The sequence below is a fragment of the Lissotriton vulgaris genome, chromosome 1_1, assembly GCF_964263255.1.
Source record: "Lissotriton vulgaris chromosome 1_1, aLisVul1.2, whole genome shotgun sequence".
Lineage (NCBI taxonomy): Eukaryota > Metazoa > Chordata > Amphibia > Caudata > Salamandridae > Lissotriton > Lissotriton vulgaris.
The window spans coordinates 1,587,515,969-1,587,541,405 of NC_141685.1; the positions used below are offsets into that span (position 1 = coordinate 1,587,515,969).

General features: G+C 42.4%; 1 protein-coding gene across 2 annotated transcripts in view; it reads right to left on the bottom strand.

The window, feature by feature from the left end:
- The window catches only part of CDK17 (cyclin dependent kinase 17), a 574,256-nt gene that overhangs the window by 367,889 nt on the left and 180,930 nt on the right, over positions 1-25,437 (bottom strand). The window contains exon 2 of one of the 2 annotated variants that reach the window (XM_086918156.1): positions 5,094-5,154. The gene's annotated coding sequence lies outside the window, so the exon portion shown is untranslated. Of the gene's footprint in view, positions 1-5,093; positions 5,183-25,437 lie in introns of both variants that reach the window. The other variant, XM_086918151.1, reaches the window with a different exon arrangement.

Below are 25,437 nucleotides of genomic sequence, written 5' to 3' on the forward strand. Positions count from 1 at the left end.
AGGCTGAGTAGACGGCGTTGACCTGCTGTTTCATGGAGAGTTTGCTGTCCAGTATGATGCTGAGGTTGCGGGCGGGATCTTACGGAGTGGGGAGACAGAGTTCCGATGAACACCAGGAGTCATTCCAGAGGGAGGTGTGGCTGCCGAAAATCAGTACTTCGGTGTTGTTCGTGTTGAGTTTCAGGCAGTTGTCCTTCATCAAGGCTGAGACGTTCTTCAAGCAATTGTGAAAGATGGTTTTCGTAATAGTGGGGTCTGCTGAGTGAGAGAGTGAGCTAGGTGTCGTCAGTGTAGGAGACAATATTGATGCTGTGGGCTCTGACGATGTCTGCTAGCAGCGTGATGTAGATGTTGAAGAGAGTGGGAATGATGGACAAGCCTCGCAGGGCAGATGATGTGTTTGGGCTGTGAGGTGAAGGGAGGGAGGGAGGGAAATTAATATTCTCTGCACACCCTGAGAGGAAAGATGCCATCCATTTGAGGGCAGTGTCTTTGAATCCGATCTGGTGCATTCGGTTGATGCATGTGTGGTGGGAGACGGTGTAAAAGGCCGGGGAGAGGTTGAGAAGGATCAGGGTGTCTAATTCTCCTCTGTTGAGTAGGTTCTCCCCTTGAGGCAATCACTCGAAACATTTCTCATCAGCATTACTCAGTAGTTGCATGCACTTTACATTGGATCCGCACTGTATCTCTAGCCCAAGCAGTTGTTCTTCAGGCTTGGAAAAAAGACATGGTAGTTCCACTAACAAAAAAATGCTACAGAAGATTCGACTATACTGAGTAATTATTAATCAATTTAATTTCCTCCCATATCCTGTGTAAGACCTTGGAGAAATGGGTGAACATGCAATTGCCACAGTATGTGGAGAACAATATTATTCTGGATGAATCACAATCTGGCTTCAGACCAGGTCACAGTACGGAGACAGTGTTGGTCTCTTTGCCAGATGACCTGAGCACTTTAGCTAACCATGGTAATTCCTCTCCTTCAGTTATTTGATTAGTCTGTGGTATTTGATACTATCTCCTATGAGGAACTGTTTCTCAGGCTGAGAGAGATTGGACTACAAGGTAGGGCACTGGAGTGGATTAACTCTTATCTGTCTCAATGTCAGCAAGCAGACTCTCTAAAGTCATTTGTATCCCAGTATAATGTTTTAAAACAGGGAGTTCCACGGGCTCTTCTTTAAGCCTCATGCTTTTTACCCTATATGTCCGACCCAATGGACCCATTTATTTAATCATTTGGTCTTAGTCATATGAGCTATGTAGACAATAAACAGTTGCTCCTTTTGTTGAAACAGTCAAAGTCTTTCCCTTATGCCCCTCTGAGAATTTCCCAAATTGCATTGAGGCGGTGGTGAGCTGGCTTGCAAACAACTGCTTAAAATGTAATCTAGGTAACACAGAGATTCTTCTCATCTCCAGTAAGCCTACAGTTACTTACTCCATTTCCAGCTTTTGGCTTGAGGAACTTGGCACACCACCGGTTCTGCTCCAGCAGTTTGTAACCTAGGTAATTTTCAAGATTATAAAATGACACACACTAGTTATGTGAACCTTCTGTTTTCCTCTTAGTTTTTACTAATGAAGCTATTACGTAAGGTTTTGCCAGTTTTACCAGCACACACTTGGCCTTTAATAGTTCAATCAGTTATTTTAAGTAGACCCGGCCATTGTAATTCACTATTTCTGGGCTTGTCTGCCTTTGTACTCGTCAGATTACAAATAATTCAGAATAAGGTAGCAAATTAACTCATCAAAAGGAGGGAAACAGAGGTGTTCCCTGTGAATCCGTCTCACCTTTCACAGACAATTAGTGTAAACTACAACAAAGGAGAGCGAATCCCACCTCCCAGTATGCATTTATGGTCCTTATTTCCACCTTCACATTAAATGATGATACCCTTTTGTTTAAAAGGACTCAAAAAGGAACAGACTTGGGATTTACAGACTATTTGTCAATGTTAGGGGCCCAAATGATTAAATATCTTGGACAACTATTGACAGTTGGAATTGAGACCCCGCCTATCACACACTATGGGAACCCTATATCTGAATGTGACAAATTTGCAACACCAAACTGATTGACTAGAACATCGTTTGAAAACCAATTCATGAGAATGTATTTATGAGTTAGATCAATGGGAGAAAAACAGCAAATCCCACAATACCTTGGGTTGGAGGGATATACTCAATCCTGCATATGCTTCCCTTCCCACGGCACATCAGACATAATGCCTACAAGTGATGTCATAGATAATATGCATGAACAAATGGGGAATATCAGGGATGGCTGGTATGTCAGCATACTATACACAAATAACCTAAAACAATCCTTCAGTTAAAGTTTTAAAAAGACTTCAACTCATTGCCTCCCAATTGAGAGGTCAGCACTAGTTCACAATGAATATCAAGATACGCATCACGATTATGTGCCTGACATAGTGTTCAGAAGACCAGCACCCACATACTGACAAGCCCCAAAGCCTACCCACTCTGCACTTCCCAAACACTCTGGAGGTTTAAACAACTAAATGGAAGAACAGAAAAGAGAGCTACCCCAAGTAGAAAAGACAGGCACTTCTCTGCCACCACCTCCTGCCTGTGGAATAGTGTGAGCATTAACACCGTCAGTGTCCTACTCATTAGAACAAAACTGATCTCCTTATTCACTAGACCCATACCTCTGAACAAGTGGGGCTATGCAATCTACCACCAAGTGATTTGTGACAGCTATGAAACATACCAATGTATCTCAATCTACGGCTTAACCTGCCCACAACTGAAGCCTACGACTCAGCAATGTATTATGTTACATTAGTCACAGTACAATATAGCCCATGTAAAGTAGATTGCCTGTGTTCAAAATGCCATCTTCGACAAGGCGACAAAAAGAGCTTAATGTTACCTCACCATCCTTTTCTCAAGAGTGCCTAGTACCCATTAAGTTATGAAGTGTATACTATATTAACAAATAAATGTAAACTTAAGACCATGGCTAGCGTACTTTTCCAAACCTCTGTTGAATCAGAAAAAGCCTAAGGACTACACATGGAAATTGTATTTATTTATGTACAATGAACATACCACTATTCAAACTGTATCTTAGAGCCATAATGATCAAGGTGTTCAGGCTAGAATCAACGAAACAATGTTTTTTGTCTTTGCTTTCCCGGAAGACAGCATTGCCTGTGCCTATGGAATATGAACTGGTAGGAGTGTACGCATTCCCTATTCTTGTTTGCACTTTGTACAAGAAACCACCAGTCAAAATTAATCTACTGAACATATGAACCAACTAGGTTAATACCACAACAATTTATCTGCCAGGTGATGTAGTCCCATATCTTAAAAGCAAAGGCATAGAATGTTACGGTCAACGTGACATTAATTGGAGGCAGTGACTAGAATGACTAAGGTTTGACACATTCCTGTTTTTTTAAATTTAAAGTCTAAGAATGACGCTGTATTCAGTGCAACCAATGCTACTCCACCTCAAAAGAGACCCAGGTTAAAGAGATGGCAGTAGTCCAGTACGCAACTGATCACTTCCCCTTGTAAACATCCAAGGGCAGACAAAGAAGAACTCTATGAAATTGTTGTACGATGAAACAGAAGTCTCAGATAAATTTGTGGATCTCTGGTTTTGGATTCAGGTCAGCATTCCAGACAAAAGCTAAATGCTTGAACCCATCATTGATGTTTGAGAACTTCAAAAGGGCAGGAAGTTCAGTGTAAAGCGAGGGAGTCAAGAACATATGTGACCTTGTAACATCAACTTGATTGTAGTAGCTTTGACCCTCAAACCACTTTGGTACTTAATTCAAGTGCAAAATGACTCACTAAAGTCATCACTTGGTCCACTGACAAGCAGATAAATCTATGTGCCACTTGTCTTAGAATATAAAATTTAGGCCCTGCCATCTTTGAATTTCCAGGAGAGGCATGTGGCTTTGTATTTTCTTCCTCCTCAACAATTACTCTTGCAAATTTTCCACAGGGCAAGTCCATCGGAGTAAACTTTGAGAAAATGTGCATAACACCAAACATGATTTTCAATTTTCTCCACCAGGAAAATATGTATGTTGTTGGAGAAATGGTTGAGAAACTCTGCTCTACCCTCACAGAAGATCTAGGTGCATGGTCTGAAATAGACAGAGAGCTAGAGATACTGCCAGAATGACATGCAAGGAAGACACTATTGCAGTAAGAGTGGGTGGAGAACAGTAATGGTCATGGTGAGGCACTAATAAGCCAGCAGCAGACAGCTGCTCGTGTATATTTAAAGAGGCGAGAGGATAGGGTGATCTACAGAAGAAGATTGCCTTTGTTCTAACCTAACACAATAGTGGTGGCCAGCCTCTACCCAGCAACATTTTCCAGATTAGATGATCAATAAAGACCCCAAAGGAAAAACACGAATATAAATTCAAAATGAAGGAAACCCTCAGACCAGCCTTTGCTAGAGCCTCAGAGTTCTACCCACCTTATCCCATTCCTACAGATGTTGGGATCGAAAACATCCAAGGGGTACCAGCAATGGTCAATCCATCACATAAGCTGCACAAAACACTTTCCTACCGAACCAGCAAATAAGTCACAAGGAGCACAATTGTTAGTAAAAAATAAAACTAGTCTATGGTTGGGGGAATGGGTCTAGGCAGGATGAAATGGTTACCTTAAGGCTTTCAATGAGAGATGTTGATTTCTTAAAGTGACAGTTTTCAGAATGGAAATCCTGAGTAATCCTGTTCATCTTTTTAATTCCTCTCATGAAATATAGCCGGAATAGAGAGCACATTCTGAATAAGAAAGAAAATCCAACTACAGTTGTAGGTGCGAGCAATGGTGTGATAATCCGCTGAACTAGGACTTCATTACATGGGGGTCAAGTTAATAGTTTCTGGTTACAACCAAATGTGCGGCTAGGTCCGGCTAGGTCTTGTGGAGAGGGTTTTCAACATTAATGTAAAGTTTTAATTATACAAACACATTTGGGAATGTTCTTCATACACAAGAAAGTATGTGTGTTTAAGAGTGACAACTTCTCATAAGGAGATTGAAACAAAAAAACATAACTGGTTTCTTACCCGACAATGCTAGTTCTCCCCATGAGTTGTTCTCTCCATGGATCCACTCTGGCTGAATGGTCTGACCTCAGGTAGTGATTACTGGAACCCTAAGGAAGGTAAAAAAGTAAACATATTAGTTGTACTTTCCCAACCACTCCAAGCACACCACATTGATTGAACCTTTGCACCAATACCTTAGTTCAGAAAGACACACACATAACAATAACTCTACATTTTTGTATACTGCAAAAAAAACCAAAAAAACTCCTGAACCCATTCCCCTATCAACTGCTGTGCGCAATATAGGTCAATATTCGTTCACCCGCAATGATCTGAGAGCTGAATCGCAGCTTTATTAATAATAGAGTTTTTTATTGACTCTGGAAAGCATATATTCAGCCATCAGTGAGGTGGATATACATTCTATGTTAAATATGCCTTTGATACTCTTAATTGTGAAAATCATATTTTGACCCAAAACCAATATAATTATAATTGTTATAATCTGATTTACTATGAGTAAGTGGACAGTTAGAATTAAGGAGCATACCAGATGTGCTTTAACTTTCGTCACAATAAAAAACACTGGTACAGAAAAAGAGAAAATATTAAAAAGGGGAAACATTAAGCGAGAAATCTCAATCCTTGTTCCAATATGATCAAATAAAAGAATCCTATTTTTAAATGTCGTGAGGCAGTGTGCTCCTTTGTGTACTGTTTGACGTACGTGATGCATTGGTGTGAGCTTGTATGCACCTGAGGGGTCTCCAAGCAATGAATAATTTATAGTTCTGCCTGTCAGGCTGCAGTGTGATGTTATGTACTTAGCATTGTAGCTGGTAATCTGTGGTCTCCATGAGTTTTAATCAGCCGTAGAGCTCATAAGAAGGATAGCCTGTCACAAAGGATCAAACTGTTGGAGATAGTCATAACATAATATTACTTAAGCCGATGTAATACTGGTATCGAAAACCTGTACATCAGATCCTTACTGCATAACAATTCTGCTATAATACTTCATAAGTAAATGGACTTGCAATAACCTCTTTTCAAATCACATTTCATTGTGTCACAATCCATTGCCAAATCCAATCCCAGCTCAGAAGAAACCCTCCCACCACGCTCGGTGTTTACGAATAATTTTAACTGGACAGGTTAAACATCAAGAATGTTCAAAAGTGTAGGGTTTGTATGCAATCGGTGAAGCAGAATAAAGTACCAACAATCTTCAACATGAAACTACAGACAAACAGTCATTGTAGATTGGGGATAAAACTGTTTGGGTACCTTGCTATGTGCTGATTATGGGTGCTTGAGTCCATGTTTACTGATGTTAAAAATTGGATTTATTGCAGAGGGTAACTACACAGCCATTGTAGTCAACTAAATTAACCTGAGCTCAAACCCATGGCTGCTGTGGCACAGGGCAGACAGGCTTACCTTGGGGCAATGTGTAAAGTACTATGCAGTACCAAAATAGTAATAAAGTAAAAACACCAAATATTAAAAGTCCCACACCAAGTTAGAATAACAAAGTAAAATCTAATAAAGGAAATGACACCAAAATGACAAAAATTCATTACAGGGGTACCGGAGATGTGAATTTTTAAATGTCTGAAGGGGAAATAGCACCAAGAAGCATGGAGTACCAATAATAGGCAATGGTCGTATTAGATAGAGACCTAAGCACAATTTGAGGTTGACTATGATGAAGTGTTGGTTGGATACACTAAACAGGTTCATACTTGCTAAAGATTTTACCTTCTGACTTATTCCTTTAAATCCCAATCCACCACAGAAGTAAACCTCTAAAGCCCCCAGGACCTCAGAGGAGGCACATAGAGACTCACAGGGTTTTAGACCAACAGCAAGGTCCAGTCCAGAGCCGGTTGCCACTGGTCATCTGGTCAGTTGCGGGAAAAGCCTCTAGTAACATGTTGCATCTTCAACAGGAGGTGAGCCCTATAACACTTGGAGTCGACTTCTTAGTCCCTGCCACGAGAAAGGGCAGGTCCAGTCGTTCAGGGATGCTCGTAGGTTACAGACAGCAGGTCCAATCCTCTTCTAATCTTCCTCAGGTGCAGGAGTGTTCTGAAGTAGGTGCAGGAATGTTCTGAAGTAGGTGCAGGAGTATTCTGAAGTGGGTGCCTTGCGACACCACATTTATGCCTGGCACGAGCTACTGAGTGTGAATGACTCCTGGGCACACACTAGTTAATAGGGGTAAATGTTCCCGGAGCAACCCTTGAGCATCTTCAAGATTGTGAAAGTGTTTGGACACAGTGAACTTGGACTCCAAGTCCTCAGGACGAGTATGGGGAGTGCTCTATGGTAATCCTAATGTTCCCCTAAATCTAACACTAGAGTCCAGTTTGGGCTAGCTACTGTACCCACAATAAATTCAGAGACAGAAGTCTGGTAGAGCAAAAGTAGGGTTTTCCAGCATCCAGAAAGTGGATACACAATATTTGTTTTGGCATCCTGTTTCCTTTTCTTTCAAATATGTCCTCAATGTTAAATGTAAACTCTGGAGACAGAAGCCTGGTAGGAGAAGGCAGAGTGCACATATAGCCAGACAGTAGATACACAAGAACTGTCTTGCCATACCGTTCACTGCCTTTCAAGTGCACCCTAAAGTGTTGCATGTAAACCAAGCAGACCTGTTCAGCAAGATTTGGCACTTAAAAATTCTGTTCTTATCTCAAATTCACCCCCAGTCGTTTCAAAGGTATGTTCATTCACTCTATGATGTTGTGCATTTTAACATAAGGGGTAGCTGAAATTTCTGACCTACTGAACATGGTGATCTTCAGTACTTTTTCCTAAACGTTTGAGGGTTTTTAGGTGATAGATCATCCCAGTCCTGAATTCTGACATGTGCTACATATATAGACATTTAGAGCAAGAACAGGTGTATGCTGGTTTTTGACTGCAACTCCACTATGTCACACAACTAGTTTGTAAGGTGTTTCTGAATGACGATGGTGGGAGGTACTAATGAGCCCTGCTGTCAGAACACATAAAGCCTGCCTTTGGAGTTAGACCATACTCTTCCTCACAATAGGAGTGAAATGGATAAAAAGCACTGGGAGACAGTTGGAATGTGTGCTGCAGATGTAGCAGCATCTGATGAAAAAATTAAAGTGCATGGTGTAAAATGGTCTGACTGACAAGTGTTTGGTTGTAACCTGAAGAGGCTAAAGACTGAATACCAGTCTCCCCTACTAAATCAAAAGATGTAACTTCCTCACGTTCCTAATGCCTATTTGGGGGCTGTAGATCTCTTATGCACCACACTTTCCAAGGAGTGTGCTGGGCCTAAAGGGCGTATCCAAGAGAGGGAGGATGGAATCAGGTGCGGCATAAACTCTGATGGTCATTCCATTAGGCTTTACCCGGCCTATACTATTCTCCGAGATTACTGAAAAATGCACCACTGTATAGTGAAGAGACAGAGCTAACCCAAATTGGTGGAACACTAAGTGGTCACTGTCTGCAGACCAATGAAGGTTCATGGACTGATAAAAGAAAATCACACTGCAGCAAAGACACAGCTACCTTACAAATTAAAGAGAAAGCCCTCCTGACCACAGATAAAGATGATTCCTTTCCTCCTGATACCTCATCAAGGGCCTGAAAAAATATGACCACAAAATCCTCTCTGTGATGGAACTTAACTGTCAGCCCTTGCTAACCTGCAACATCTTCAAAATCACCTGCAAAGCCATTGTCACTTTAATCCCTGCCCATCTCGCTGACAAGTTCGCCATCTCTTGGACCAACTGCAGCTAGGACACCATCAGCCAGAGAACAAATAGTGCAAAACAGCAAAACAAGCATTAGCAACCCCAATAAATATCACCTCTGGGATGTACTATGTGAGAAATTGGGGTGTTGGTTGACGGGAATGTCTTTAAATTAACCTGTGCTTATCCATCTGGTAGCTTGGCACAAAAGCATTTGGGCTTAACCTGGAGAAGCAATGTATAAAGTATTTATGAGCAGTTAAGCAGTAATAAAGTGAAAACACAACATAAGAAAAATCTCACACCAATTTAGAAAAACGGTCAATTTTAATATATTATTCAACACCAAAATGACAAAAACTCAATTAGTAGAACGGTAGTTATGAATTTTCGAAGGGAACAATACAGCCTAAGAGATCAAAGATAATATTTCAAAGTGTCAACCTTGGACATTTAGTTGCGTGAGATAGCAGCAAAGTTGAAAGTTATGGCCGACCGTGATGGATCTCGGTATGGTTACATGCACAGGTTTGGGGCCGGTCATTGCTTACCTTTGGACATAGAAGTTTTGTGAAAAGGATGTCTCAGATGGTAAAGGTCAGCGAGGCAAGGCAGCAGGCAGTGTCAATGTAGGCATCGTCGTCAGTGATCCGCTGAATGAAGTGGCAGTCAATATTTCCAAGTTCAGACTTTTACAGAAGTCGAAAATCTCCAGCAGGATGAAGCTGCAGGATGTAGCTGAAAAGGGTTCCTTGTGAGCAGATAGCCATTCTGTGGGGAGCAGCTGAGCACAATTTGCAGTTGTAGAGATCAATGTAGTGGGAGCTACCGCAAAGTCAGGCCAACCAGCGATGTTCCCTTGGCAGATCGGCGAGCAGGTAGGACCTGGTCTCCTCTCGATTCTCAGGGCACTTTTTGGCTGAAAAGTTTTTTAAGTCCATAGTTTTGGATTTGGGTTATCTGGGTACCTGTACCACCAATTTCAAAGGTTCAAGACTGGAGGGGCACCACTTGAAAGGTCAGGACTCACTTGGCCTGATTCCATGTGTCAGTTCAAGATGGTGGAACCTTTTCTGTCCTTGAGACTCCGATTAGGACGCAAGACAACTAGCCTTTGGAGTTACCCTGCAAGTGTTGGGTCCAAGCAGAGAAGCAGGTTTCAAGCAGTAGGGCAGTCCTCTGAGAGGCCTTCCGCAGGTCCAGAAGTGAACTGAAGAGTGGGTCTGAGGGTCCTAATTTTGTGCCTGGTGCCATCTTTAAATTGGAAGAAACTTTTGGACCTTCCCTCACAGAGGTATCTGGAATTTCCTGCCCTGATGCCAGTCTGCCTGCCGTCACACACGGTTAGTGTGAAGGTTTGTGTGTCTGAGCTGAGGTAGTGTCTTTGAAGTGCAAGTGGGGCTGTGCATGCCTCAGAAATATCATCCTGCCAAGACGGCCCATTCTGCCAACACCCAGTGTGTGGCTGTCAGGGAGAAATACACAAAGGCCAACTGCACCTAGTCATGTGACCCAAGAAACTGGCTGCAAGCACCATATGGTTAGGACAAGAAAATAAATATTTTCTAAAAGGACACTTTCAGAATTGTGGTTTAAAATTTGACTACCATTACTAGGATTTTAAATTACAATTCCTTAGACACCAAGTTTGACATTTCTACCCGCTACCAAAAAAATAGTGTAGGAAAGTGCCCCTTTTTAACATAAGTCACAACCAATTTTTGCTGGTATTTGATGTGAATTTGACTGGAAGTGCACTGGGTTCCTGCTAACCAGGTTCCCATTCCCAGATCTCTTCCCAAAACTGTACCATTGTTTCCGCAATTGGATATACCTTTAGCAATCCCTGTAAGTCTCTAGGGCAAGGATGCTAAAGAGGTTCCTTAAGGGCTGCTGCACAAATTGTGCCACCCTAAGGGACCCCCTCACCAAATACATAAGACTGCCACTGCAGTGAAAACCCAACATGGCACGCATCCCTGTATGCCACGCTCTCAGACCCTTCATGCAGTACAGGTAAGTCACCCCTAAAGAAGGCCTTGCAGCCCTAAGGCAGGGTGCACTATACTACATGCCTAGATATATCTGCATGAGAAGATATGCCCCAATGCTGGTCAGTTCCATTACTGACAGTACAAGTGACCAGGGAAGCCATTTTTAGATCATGTCCTGGATACTGTTGAAAACGAGTTCCCCGGATACATGATGGCTCACTGAAACCGGAGATGTTTGGCATCAAACAACTCATATTAATAAGCCCACACTGATTCCAGTGTTGGATTTATTAACACATTTACCCACAGGGCACCTTAGAGGAGCCCCTGGAAACCTACTAACTATTGGTGTGCTCACGGACTGGTCTGAGCCAGCCTGCCACCCGAGATGAGTTTCTGACCCCCAAGGGTGTGGGCCTTTGCTTTCAAGAGGTAAGGAACGAAGCCTGCTCAGGAAGATGGTGTTTACACCCTCTCCCACTTGATGACCTGCAAATTAGCATTCCAAGGCAGGGGGCAACAAAGAGCGCAACACCTTTGGAATGTTAATCTGGCTTCCCTCACAGGAGAGGATGCCAACCAACCTTCACCAGTGCCATTTGGTGCCTGGACAAGGTGGGATAATTACTAGTCTGACAGGGGTGTTCACCTTCAGGCAAGTTCCACCCCTTAAGTGGGCTACGTGAAGTGAAGATGAAAATTCAGAGTCTGACATTTTGGTGATGGCAAACTTAGGAACTCTGGGACAGGGTTATGCCCACTTCCCACAAGCAGAGGTCATTTAGGGGGCGTAGTGACCACAGGGGTAAGTAGCCCATTGGCTACTACCCTAAACTCCCCTAACACCCTTAAATCTAGCATTTAGGGGAGTCCCTGGTACCAGGAAATCAGATCCTGCTGCCCAAAAGAAGAAGGATGACTGAAGAGCTGCGAAAAGCAGGAACTGAATATGATAACATTGCAGCTTTTGAAAATTTCACTAAGTGTAGAATTTAAAAAACGCAAAGAATTTTTCTATTGAAACATACTCATCAGATCATATTGAGTCTGGTGCCTAAGTACATATTAAGATAAGTGTTATTTTTTATAAATTATTGTGAATCGCCTTATTGAATCATGTGTCGCATTGTAATTGACTGTGGGAGTATTTGCAAATGTTTGACCCTCCTCTTTGAGAGGTCTAAAGGTGCTCGACCACACTCGTAACGGAATACCTGGACTCTTTGCACATATACCTCTTTTTGGTATATCATATAAAGAGCCAGCTTCCTACATACATTATCACTTATTAAATGTAATAAGGCAACCAATATTTCCTATGGGAGGGGTAGGCCGTATCATAGCGAAAAATAATTTTCCATAAATATACATATCCAACTTTTTAAATCTGATGCACCCTGCCCTATGGTCTATATAGGGGCTACCCTAGGGGTTACATATGGGCGGGACCTCAGCCGGTGGGCCCTGGGGAGCAGAATCAAGACAGGGTTGTGGGGGGGAGGGGACGTAACTGGGCCATGGTACCCTGATTTCCACTCACATGTCGTGCTCTCTGAACAAGACACAAAGGTGTGGCAAGCAAGACTGGGACCCAGACCATCTCCGTAGCGAGAGTGGAAGTGGCAAGGAAGTCGGCAGCAGCAGGGGAGGGGGGAGGGGTGGTACTGTTAGACTGTTAATAGTGTTGAGAATCCAATGTGGCAACCATCGCCAAATGTGATGGTCAGTCGAAGGATAAGTGGAAGCTGGGAAGGGCAGCACCTGAACACATTGCGACTAATCCTGCAGGGGAATTGTGGATGTTTACTGCCCGAGAGGATAATGTAATTGTATTGTGCTGAATGATAAATGCCAATAAAATCTGTTTAAAAAAAAACAAAAAAAACAAGGGGAAATGGCAAAACATTTGGGGAAGACCACCCGAAGGTTGACAGATCTAAAATACTGGCTTTCCCAATGTTTGTTTTGTGGTGCTGTACAGCATTGAGGGCCAGGGGTAAAAGTAAAATGCTTCACTCCTCCCTCGACGCTGTGCAACATTGTTAAAAAATAATAGTTAATCACAATGCATAGGAGCGCCAGCAGGGGGAGGGGCAAGTAGGAGTGGAGGAGAAAAGGAGTATGTAAGAGAAATAACAAAACAGGGGAGTAAAGAGCAACACACAAGGGGGAAGAAGTATTTCAGAGTGAAATATGGAGTACACTAGAGAGAGGGAGAGAACTGACAAACACTTGCATTCTCATGGAGGATGACACAAGTTGAATAAGTCAAGAGGACGGTAAAGAGGCTATGTTCCAGGTAAGGATTAAACACAGGACGGAACAAGTTGGACAAGGCAAGCTATAGAATAAAAGGCAAAGAAAATGAGTGACAATAAACCAATAGTAAGCAATGGGCAGGACTTAATCTAAGTTCATGGGAACTCCACAATAAGTCTTTTTAGGCTGAACCTAAAAAACAAGACAACATGTCTTATCCATCTACGCACCCAAGTTCTAGAATATCCTAGCATTCATCAGGATTGCATCACCACTGATACCTCTAGACCCTTTTCAATTACTAGGGGGACCAGACAGGGCTGCCCCAGCTCCCCGCTTTTATTTGCTCTTTACTTAGAACCCTATTTGGACAGACTAATTATGGAACCTGATATTCCACCAGTTCAACTCCACGAGGTAGATCATAAAGTTCTCGCGTACGCAGATGATGTGGCCATTGTAACTTCTGATGCTACCACTGCGCTACCTAAAATAATTGAAGTAGCTCGAGAATATGGCAAATTTTCCGGTTACAAACTTAATATTTCAAAAACCCAGATTATACATTCTGAGACTGGTACACCTACTGATATCCCATTAAACTCTACTGGCACATATCTTGGCGTAACTATTTCTCCTAAAATTGATGACATTGTTGGATTAAATCTGGATCCTTTGCTTATATCAACTAATAGAACTTTAGAAAGGGTAAATAATTTACACTTATCTTTACACGGACGTACGAATGTCATCAAGATGATGATTTTCCCAAAATTTCTTTATTTTTTCCGATCTATTCCCTTATTTTTTTCGATGTCTCTTTTTAACAAGATTGACAGGATGCTGTCCAGATTCTTGTGGGGGTACCGCCGCTCAAGAAGATCTTTAAAGTGGTGTACTCTTCCGCAAGAACGTGCTGGGTTGGGATTTCCGAACTTCAGACTGTATTATTGGGCTATTACTCTTAAAGCAATCAGGGTGCTATTATTCCATGACCATGTTACCGAAACGTCTATGGCACCCTCTATCTTTGAAATGCTAATGGGCGCTGAAGTGCGTCAATGTCTACTGAAGTTCACGGAACCAAGCTACTATAAGAACAAAATTCAAGGTGTTTTTGTCTGCTTTTTTAGTCTGGGGACAAATCAATAAAACCCTGCAGATAATCTCAAAGTTCAATTTTTATACACCTATTTCTAGTAATACGTCATTATCGGGGGTTTTTCAAGATACGGTAATATATCGGTGGCAAATGAGACAGATCCATCTACTGGGGCAACTATCAAAATGGGATTTTTGTGTCATTTTCTGAACTCCAAGAAACATTTGGCCTTTCTAGGAATGAATTCTTTAAATATTTACAGATCCGTAGCTTTTTGGAGAAAAAAAAATCTGTTATATAATGATGCTATGGAGACTATTGATATTCTAGAGAGTTGCAGGAAGAACAGCCGTATTGGTACGATTTATCAACTAATGGTTAATAGGTTGCATGATGATCTAGATCAGCAGGCCCAGAAATGGCAAAGAAAATTGAGCATAGAAAGAATAGACTTGGCAAGGGCCTTTGAGATGAGTAATAAAATACTAATTAATAGTTCTCTTAAAAGTCAACACTATATGTCTACCCTGGACCTCTACTACACACCCGCGAAACTAGATAAATGGAAGGCCACGAAGGGTATTAATTGTAGCCCTTGTGGAATCCTAGCAGCGGACTCATGCCATATGTTTTACAGTTGTCTCAAATTGGCGTTATATATAGATAAGATTGAAACATTTTTGACTAACTTGCTCAATGTCAATATTAAGCTATGCCCTTCTTTGATAATTTTTGGTATTTATTTTCCTTCTGAAAACCTATCTGCTGATCAGGAATATTTTCTGTTTATTGGAAGGGCTGTATATCGTTTCTGCATTACTTCTAGATGGCTGGATATAGATCCGCCTACATTTGAACAATGGCTGGGAAAGTTGCTAAATATCTATAGAATGGACAAAGCAGTTTATAAACTGAAAGGACAGAAAAAGAAGATCTTCGCTTGGAATTTATGGTCCCCTATTGAAAATTGGATTTAAACCTAATAATTACTGTTTATTGCAATGATATTTCTTTATGCCTATAATGTACTAGAAATTATGTGAATGATGGTTGCTGATCAGATGCTGCTTTGTTCTTGTATGTTTTATGCCTCTGCCACAAAATAAAAAAAATTAAAAAAACATCAGGATTGCATCACCTTTGCTCCAATTTAGGACAGAGTATTTAACTATATGATGCTCTTAAAACTCAAATGTTCGCCTAATCAAAGTTTGACTGTGACTTTGAACCTGTACAGTGCTCCCTGTCTTGTGGAAAGGTTCAAGCTAAATACCACATATACAAAGAGAAAGGTAGGTCTCCTAGTACCAGAGCACAAGGTGTGACAAGGTGTGCCAAGGAGCATACCCTTGTAGTCCAACAGACTACCCACCACATGGAATGTACCATAGCTTTCCCAGCCAGAAATAAGGAAGATGTTGTCTTGTCTAAGGAGATACACACATTTATTCACATCTCCATGCCTTTATCTCAACAGGACGTGCAGTGGTCAGGTTTGAGAGCCACTAGGGAGAGCTAACACATGATTGACAGAAACCACTACAGCAGATTGGTATGGGTAAGGGATCTTGGTAATACAGACACAAGTATGTAAAGCTGAGAGTTCTTCAGTCCCTTGTGGTATGTGTCAACTGTCTTCTGGAGGAGTGGGGCAATGTTTATTGCAGAAATGTACTCACCTAATAGCGTAAAGTAGTGAGTAACTTCGATGTTGTTAGCAATTAAATATACTAGTATTCCATGCTTAGAGCCAGGGGTATTGTAACGTAAAATAGTGTTTTATCTTAGCTTGAAAACTAGGTGGAGGCACCAAAATATGCGTTTAACTGGTCTAACAAGTCTAACTTTGGACGGACTGGAAAATGGATAGGGATCAAGCAGTATGGTACTCAAACACTGAGCCCATAGCAGGAACAAGAACAAGCATTTGCAATGCAATAGGTCTCACATTTGCGAGAGTTTAACCTATTGGCATTGTAAATGACAATGCCTTTTATTTATCTGTTTTGATAATTAACACATAAGTAAAAGTCTTTGTCATTTACAATGCCAATAGCTCAAACTCTTCAAAATGTGAGACCTGTTTCATTTCAAATAAGTTGACCCGGGCTGTTCGGAAAGTGAAAGCATGCGTGGCGCGCTGAATGTTGCAGGAAAGCATGTTGTGCCTGCAGTAGGAGAAACTCATTAAAAAAAATAGGCTTTACAGACTAACAAACCTATTAACGAATCAGAAGCCAGCCTTTACAAAGGACAGTGACGAAAGCCAATGAAAAATATGGGCGGAGAGTGAGCGCAGCTTCAAGTCCATACTTGAATATAGCATGCCACGCAGAGCAGCACAGGAGCTGCCCATTTTTGACCTAAACATGGGCTTTCCATGCTATGAAGTTTGCATTCTTCATGCAACTTGACAAGCAAATGCACAGCTTATGGGATGAACACCTCCAACAAGATAACTAGTATCCCCACTTCCTAGGACAGGTAGATTGTAAAACAAATTCAGAAAAACACAGCAGTTCCTCAGGCTGCACTCAATATCAGAACAAAAGTAATAGTAGTATCATATAAAAATTCATTGGCGATTCACAGAGGAAACACTGTGTTCCATGATTGCTAAGGGCTTCTTTTAACAGACTTGTTGGTAGACATTGGTACCCTCTGAGATACAATGACTGTTTTCAGAATCACTAAAGATTTTGCAGTCAATCACCTGCACCTGCATAGTATCCCAAACAAACACAGCTTCAGAATGAAGAAAAGCTGATAAGGGAACACTAATAATAATTTGCTAGTCTACTCTGCACGTTTATAAATAGAGAACCCCGTGGACAAAGTATGGACAGAGTAGATATGAGACAATTCTCTCTGCCCGTGCTAAATACGGGGTTGGTTTTATCCTTGCAGAGCGGGGTCTCACATATCCTGAGCCAGGTCCAGGAAGAGGTGAGGTCCATTCCCCGGACACTCTGGGTGAGTAATTAATTTAGAAATTGATGCAAGAGAAGCGTTAAACCTATAGACCATGGTAGCTGAATGTGGGCTCACCTTTGTGTTTGTCTTTAACAGATACTAGCAAGATACCAGGTGTCAAAGAGGATTTGAGACAGTTGAAGGAACATTATATCCTTTATTGGTATTGTGTCATGAGTGTGTTTTTTTGAATTATTTTTTCACACATTAAGTCACTCATAGGCAGTAGCATTTTGTAGAACAGCGGCCCTGAAGAAAGCCTTGGTCATTTTCCGTTATAGGCTGAAACATGTTGGCCATCTCGCAGCTATTTGTTTACACTGCGATCAGTGAGTTGCACTGTTCTTGGTTTTAAACAGGAAGGGGCTTACGCCCAATAAATAACTGTTGTTAAGTTCCCTATCCCTTTTTAATCACCACTTATGTTTTTTTGCACTGCACTTCCCCATCATGTCAACACCATGTGGTAATACTGAGTGATTGTGGGTGATTACCCCATGCCAACCAGTAGGGTATGCTATCAGTCTCAGTGATCAAGAGACACAATACCCTGGTAGGATTACCAGATGAGAACATTGATCAACACAAGATTTTGATGGGAATCCACATGGAGGTTTACTGACAATCACGGGTGTTGCACATTTTGGTGATTTGGTCTTTTGGTATAATTTGTTCATTCCGATGTACTCTAAGAGACATTAGGATAATTCCAAGAAATCACTAAAGGATTTCTTTCCTAGACCCCTAAGTTTTTCTGTTGTAAACACTAATAAAGACACAACATAAGTAACATACCACATAAGACCAACTTCGCTTTCAGGTACATGAAATGAGACTGCACTTGAATTATTATGGCGAAGAGCTGGCCCATCTTCAGTTTCTAATTACAGCTGCCATTCCCGGCAAGGATTTCTGCTGGTTCCAGAGCAGGACATGATTATGATGCAGTTTCCCACACATACCCTAACTGCATGAGGAAACAGCAGGAGATCATGATAGTAGGGGAAGACCAAAGAGGGACCTGAACAAACATATGAATGTAAGGAGTTGAGTTGAGCCCAGTGTCCTATAAAAAGATGAGCAATGCTAAGAAATACACAATAGGCAGGAAGAACCAGCTGATGCACAAGGTAACCAATAACTACATCTCAAAGCTTAAAGGACACAGAAATGGGAGGCGTACACATGGAAAATTAAGACAATTGGGCTGGCATATGTGGCTCTCTTGCACTGGACAGGACTCTTGTGCACCAGAAACCAAAAATAAATGGGGTTCCCAGACTGATGCCATCCAAACACGGCCAGCTGAGATTATACTTAAATGCTATCCCACAGATACTTGAAAACAAACATGCGCCATTATGTTGTCGTTTCATGTAAAAGTGCTATAGAAATGCTTAAAGTCCTGGCCAAATTAAATATAAGCATAACTGCATAAATGAGATGCATACTGGCTTTCACCCAGAATGCAGTTTTAGACGGTTGGTGTCTGCATTTTAGTTCCACCTAAGGTTTGATTTGGAAATCAGACAAATTAGTGCATTGATTCTACTTGATATGTCTGCAGTTTTTGACAATCAACCATAACATCCATTTAGACCGTATCAAGGAGGCTGTTCTGAGAAGGAGGAAAGAACTTTGATGTATGTAACTTCCTATTTACAATACCCATAGTGGGTTCAGATAACTTATCAGGTATATCTGTTTCAATACAGTCACAGCCTCTGCTGATTCCTTCACGCACCTTGAGTTCCTTATCTCCTGCTGAAATCTCCCTAACTGTATTGAGCCGTTCCTTGTGAGAACTAACGGTGTAGCCCACAACTAGCAAAGTTGTTATGTTTCTTTTCTCCTATCTAACACTCTTTTTCTCTGGCACTGTGGAATACAGTAACGCTGTGCTATTCAGGTCAAATACTGAAGTGTTGCTCCTAAATATAACTTGTGCCAGAGAAAACATGCACAAATAACCTTTTGTCTGGAAGGGTCTCTCAGATCACTCAGCAAATATACTAGTACTCCTCCGTTGCCATGGAAATCTACAAACAAGCCGTGGGCACTCGAAGAGTTCATCTGTATCGAGGAGGTGCCTTAGATCTTCAGTCGGGAATTTTGACAAGACGCCTGTCCTCCTTACAACAGTTCTAAGATTCATGTAAAGTTATAGAAACTATTTAAGGAAATAAATACATTGTGAAATAAAAGTGCTCTATTACAAACGTAAATGGTGACGCAAAAATTGCTTCAGTTCAGCATAAAAAAAAACAAGCTGTCGCCGTTGCGCAAAGGCAGCCGCTTGTTTATATTTGCATTGCACTTTCACTTTAACAATAGCTGCAGCCCCACATAGCACTCGCGGGGTTGGCCAGCAGCAATTGTTAAAGTGAAAGTACCATGCAAAAGCCGCCATTGCCAAAGTCGAATGAAAAAAATAGTGCTTACCGACTAATGAAGGAGACCGTGTAACGCCACAAGTAAAAGATCCAGTCCTCATGGGAGGTACCAAATGGAGACAGGACGGTAACAAGGAGGGACTAACAAGCCTCATTATCAATCGGAAGCCAGCATTTACCATGGACAATGACACCAGCCAACGAAAAATATGGGTAGAAAGAAGGCGAGGCTTACACACCATACTCTACTACTGCATGCCTCGCAGAGTAAGCAGCGCATGTGCGCGGCAACGCTAGGCTCGACCTAAAAATTAATTCTTACAGCTACACAGCAGCATGTAAAAATGACTGCAGTGATGGTATACAAAAAAATATGATGACTGAGAGTGTTTAGCAGGTGGATACTTTGTTACAAGCGAGCTATCCCGTCTGCCTTAGTACAAGTGCCATAGGAAATAATCGACTAGTAATAGGGTGGATATCTGTTGAGTTTGTGATGGAATAGGAAGTCTTCCAAACTCTAAATCAGGCTCCGTGTCTTGGGGGATGGGGGATGGGGAAACCCATTGGGAGAGAGGAGGTATATTGAACTTAAAGGTGTTACATTTGACTGATACCAGAACTCCTATCTTACTGAGTTAAGGGAATTAGATGAATGGTCACCTGAGTACAGATACAAAATAAAAGACAGAAGCAAGCAAAAGGTCTCTTCCATGGTGTTAAAAAGAAGGGCATTACAGAGAGACAGAAAAAAGAGAGAGAGAAACAGAGAAGTTTGAGTGGGAGGGAAGGTGGAAAAGTCCAAGAGAGGGAAAGCAAGAGATGCAGAGAGTGATTCAGAGACTGGGATTGAAAGGCCGATTGGGAGAGGGGGATGTGAGAGAGGATGTATCTTAAATTTGAAGGATGACAATGCAAACAAAGATGGAGAGATTGGTGGCTGGAGAGAGCGAGAGAGAGAGAGAGAGAGAGAGAGAGAGAGAGAGAGAGAGAGAGAGAGAGAGCGCGCAAGCTAGGGAGAGAGAACGTCGCAATGGAAAATGTGGGATCAAGGGGCTTGGGTCTGAGTCTGCAGTTTGCCTTCCTCTCAAGAGGGGGGAAAGAGCTCAGAAAACACTGTGAACTCATTAAAAAAAAAAAAAAACAGAAATCTGCGGCTGCCCCATAGTCATAAGTTTGGCTCAGGCACCTCTGGTGAAACGAAGCATGCACGATTGACTGAGCTTCACTTGTGCCTGAATTCTGCCGGAAATTCTGCCGCTAGAGGGAGCCAGAGAGCCGTTGGTCGCCAGAACGCCGAGCAGGGAGCAAGGAGCAAGGAGCTGCATATACGGCCTGCCACTGACCGCCGTAAACGCCGTAAACCCGTGTCTGACCTGCTTGGGCCCCCGCTTGGACCCCCGCTGCAATTGCCGGGCAGTACACGATACAGGACAGGCTGCATTTGAGGCGCGCTGTGCCGCGCTGGAGGGGAGTGAACTCCCGTGCAGGACACAGGAAATACTGTCCCAGGCACGGTTCCAGGCAGCCTGAGCAGCCCGTGCTTTCAAGGCTCCCGGCATCCAGAGGCAGACCACACCGCAACTCCGCCCCGCTCCGCAATATACAGCATCACATAACAGGGAGTGAGAGAGAGGAGAGGCGGCAAGAAGCTGTGAGTCGGGTGACGGGTGCTGGGAGCGGGTGCGGGTCGGGCGGGGGGGCGGGCTGCCAGCTCTAGCCCGAGCCCCTGAGGCCCCAAAGCCATACCCCGCCAGCACCTTAGTCTCGAGGGTCTTTGGCCAAAAGGGCGAGTCGAAGGCAGCAGCAGAAGTAGCAGCGAGCAGCACCCTTGCAGGAAACCAAACACAGCAGAGTTACTGGGGGACCAAATGCACTACTTCAATTCTAAGCTCCAAATTAAACATTTTTAAACTACAAGCGACTATACAAGCACCAGCACTCAGCAGGCAACAGCAAAACCACGGCGGACTGCCTGATAAAAACTGTTAAACAGCTACAATAATATAGCTTGAGAACTTGTGTCCTGAGGCCCCAACAGAGGAATCCAAGTAGGCACCTTATATTTTGACGGGACTGATTGTAAGTGACTAAGACACGTCAGAGAAAGCCATCACATTGCCAGATATTACCAGACACTACAACGCAGTCCCTCCCAGACGGCAGCTGTGCCCCAAGCCACCCCTCAGTACCTTACGCCACACCCAGCGTAAGGGTCGGCAGCCGAGAAGGTAACACGGTGGGGGAGTTGTCACGTAGCAGGACGCAGAAGGAGCTGACAGGCTCGGGAGGAGGCGCCGGAAGTTGTGAGTGAGGCGAGAGTCTGGAGGAGAGGCGTGGTGAAGCGAAGCAGTGCCCCCAGCATCCCTGACTGGAGAGATAAGAACACCCTGGCAGCGGGGGGGACAGCCGCAATAGTGGAAGCCACAAAGAACAGCACCGGGGTCAGAACAAGTCACCGGGATCAGTCTTATCACCAATCGGAGTAGAGAATTGGGGATATGCGGTCAGGAAAAGTTCACCAAGCCCCCATTTATAAAAACAAGAAAAGAGCGATAAAACGGGAACAAAAGCGGCTAATAAATCTGGAAACAAGAGCAAGCTAAAAGAGGATTCCAACCCACAAGAGAAGAGTGTGATCCTTACTAGCTACAGAGCCATTTAAGTTCGGTGGGAAAAACCTAAAGCACAAATTCCAATTTCTAAAAGACCCGATGACGGCAATATATGCAAACACAGAAGAGGCTCAAAGCCTACAAACTCCCATAAAACCGATACAAGCGACAACACCAAAAACAGCCGGAGACAAATGCCTAGAAGCAACGTCGAGACAACCAGAAGAGTGTCAACAAAAAGAAGGGAGAGCACCAGAAGAAAAGAATGAAAGACAGGTTCGAGAGAAATCTGCTTTAAAAAAATGGCTTCTAAAGAAGACAGCACAAATACATGTCCCGGCACCCAAACATACATCTCCACCAACATCCCAACATACAGCCATTCATGAAAGAAGCAAGGAAGAAATAAACGCACAAAGGTATATGTTAAGGGAACAAAGTGAAGGTGGAGATCAAGTTATACAACAAGGAAATATCCAAAAGACAAACTGATCAAGATCTTTTTCAATAACAGAGGAAGAAGACCTCATAAAGATGCTGGAATTTAAGACTCAAAATGAGGGGGAATTAGGGACAACTAACCAGGGAAAACGTAGAGACACAAACCAGCAAGAAAAAAAGGAAATGGGAGCTGAAATGGGAACAGTATCAACTCCCGTCAAATTCACCCCTAGCCCCATTCTCTGGAAAGAAGAAAACACGGGGCGAAGTGGTTCGCCACTAGGAGGCAAAAAAACACAGTCACCAATCACCGTTTCATCGGTAAGCGGGTTCGATTCCATATCAGGGATCTTAATACAACCAACTAACAAAGAAACAACCACTTGGAGTGATTCGTTACTAAAAAGCCTACAGCAAGCAATCACGGTATTAAATTTTCAATCGGACAAATTGGATGTCCAGGTAGATTTAATGAACCTGATAGCAACCCACATTGCAGGAATCAATAACAAGCTGGATAAAATCGCAGATCAAATAACTAATGGAACAAACAAAGACAGACAAAACAAAAACAACGTTTTGGACCAAAGCTGCGGGTGCGGCAAAATAATAGATAAACTGGCATGTCTACCAGATATTTTGACAGAGATCCTACGTGCAGCACAAGCAAGTAAACAAACAGAAGAAACATCGTGTTTAGAAAATAAAGGTAAAATTATAATGATCGAAAAACAAAGAAATAGGAGGCAAAGCACGGAATCTGCAGAACACTCCATGGAAGGTGAGGTAAATATAACAAATGAGAAGGGCAATAGGCACGGCGAAAACAATACATCTGTCGCTCCAAGTGTACTGGAAAATCAAACCAAAAGACAACGCAAAAGAGCACGGAAAGCCAGGAAGAACGCCAACTCAAAAACCAAGTAGGGAAAAAAACAAAATTATGCCATTTTCGCACAAAACGCTAACAACAGTGCACAAGAGCAAGCAGTCGATGGACAAACAACACAGCAAAACACCGAAGAAACAAATACACCAGTCAATTTGAGGGAGGGCAAAACATTCATGCAAAGCAACCAGTGTGTATCAGACCCTGCTGACAGCAAAGTAATAAAAGGGTGGAAAGCAATCGAAAAAACAAAAACAAACACTAACACAGAGGTGGTGACGGAAAACGTGATAAGAAGGGATAAAAACAAACAAACAACAAGTCTACAAGAAATAGAAGACATGTCTAAGAAAGCAGCACCTGAAGCAAAAAGCGATGATGGCTCAAAAACCAAGCATCAGGAGGCAATAACCAAATGGATAACCAATGAAGATAAAACAAATTGGTCAAAAAGGGAAAAAAGTCCAGGACTGTACATAGAAAGAGCCACAAGTACAGATTTCCATCTATCAATTACCCTGGACAAAAAAGGCAGGACATGTAAAACATTATCGGAGGAAAAACAAATGGAAAAGACTAGGACAGTAAAAACACTCAGCATAAAGGAGGACAATAGAAGTCAAAATGAAGAAGAAGCCACAACACCGAAAACAAGCTCAAAAGGACTGCCCACCATCGAGCCCACGATCTATGCTAAGGCGGGGTAAAGGACAAGGGAAAAAAGGGAACAAAATGGAAATCAGGTTCCCCAACAAAACCCAGCAGAAACAGGCCGTAAACTAATCTTTAAGCCCGAATATCAAACGAAGGGAAAAAACGACATACTAAATAGGGGTAACATAATGAGATTATTCAGAGAAATCCCAAAATTAAGGCAAATTCCATCGTCCGATCTCTTGGCACTAGAATTTGTCCAAACAAACATGGAGATGGATTCGGAAGAAAGTAGAACAACATGGGCATCGATTGAGACAACGGAACTGATCTTCTCCACCAGGGAGACCTTTGCAACCTGGGGCATAATAATATCATATCCACCGTTAATCAAATACCCATACCCGCTAATAAATGACGAGGCATTCGGGTTTCCGAAAATAAAGGGAAATTCCCCTACGGTACTAAAAGGAGCCAGAAGTACGTCACCCAATCAAGAGACTTGCAGGGGAGCCGGCGTGCAAAGTATTACGGATAGGAAATCAGCCACCCAGTCGGAAGGAAATTAAGACTGGTCCTGGTTAGCCCTCACCTTGAATTCACATCGATCCTGAAGAACACAGCACAGCAAGGGGGGAACAAAACAATAAGGCTGTAATTCAAAATGAGAAAAAAACCATGATCTGCTCCTGGAACGTTCACGGTTTTAACGAAATGCAACAAGACCAAGAAACCCTCACCTATTTAAGTAACTTTAAAGTAATATTGCTACAAGAAACTTGGAACACTTCTCCAAAGCATTTGGAAGGCTACGAAGAATTCCACATAATGGCGGAAAAAACCTCCAAGTATGGGGATCCAAGAGGGGGGTTGTCCACATATATTGCAATAGAAAATGACTGGAAAACTGAGAAAATGTATTCCGGAGAAAACTGGATCCAAATAGTAAAAGTGGAAGAAAATCTCCCCGCACAAGGAGAAGGCGGGGGAGATAAGCTAATAATTCTCAACATATATATTCATCCGGCAAAGAACAAAAAAGAGGAAAAAACGGTCATCCTTAATAGACTTAATAAAAACATTACAAGTCATACATCAATATCACAATATGATTATATCATGGGATTTCAACTATAATCTGACAGGAGGAAAGACGATTAAGAATAAGAATAAAAGACAAAATATACTAAACGAGCTGAAAAAACTAGGCCTAGTCATCCTAAATGGAAACATGAAGGGAGATCAACCGGCCGGTATTACCTTTTCCTGTGGAAAAAAACAATCAATTATTGATTA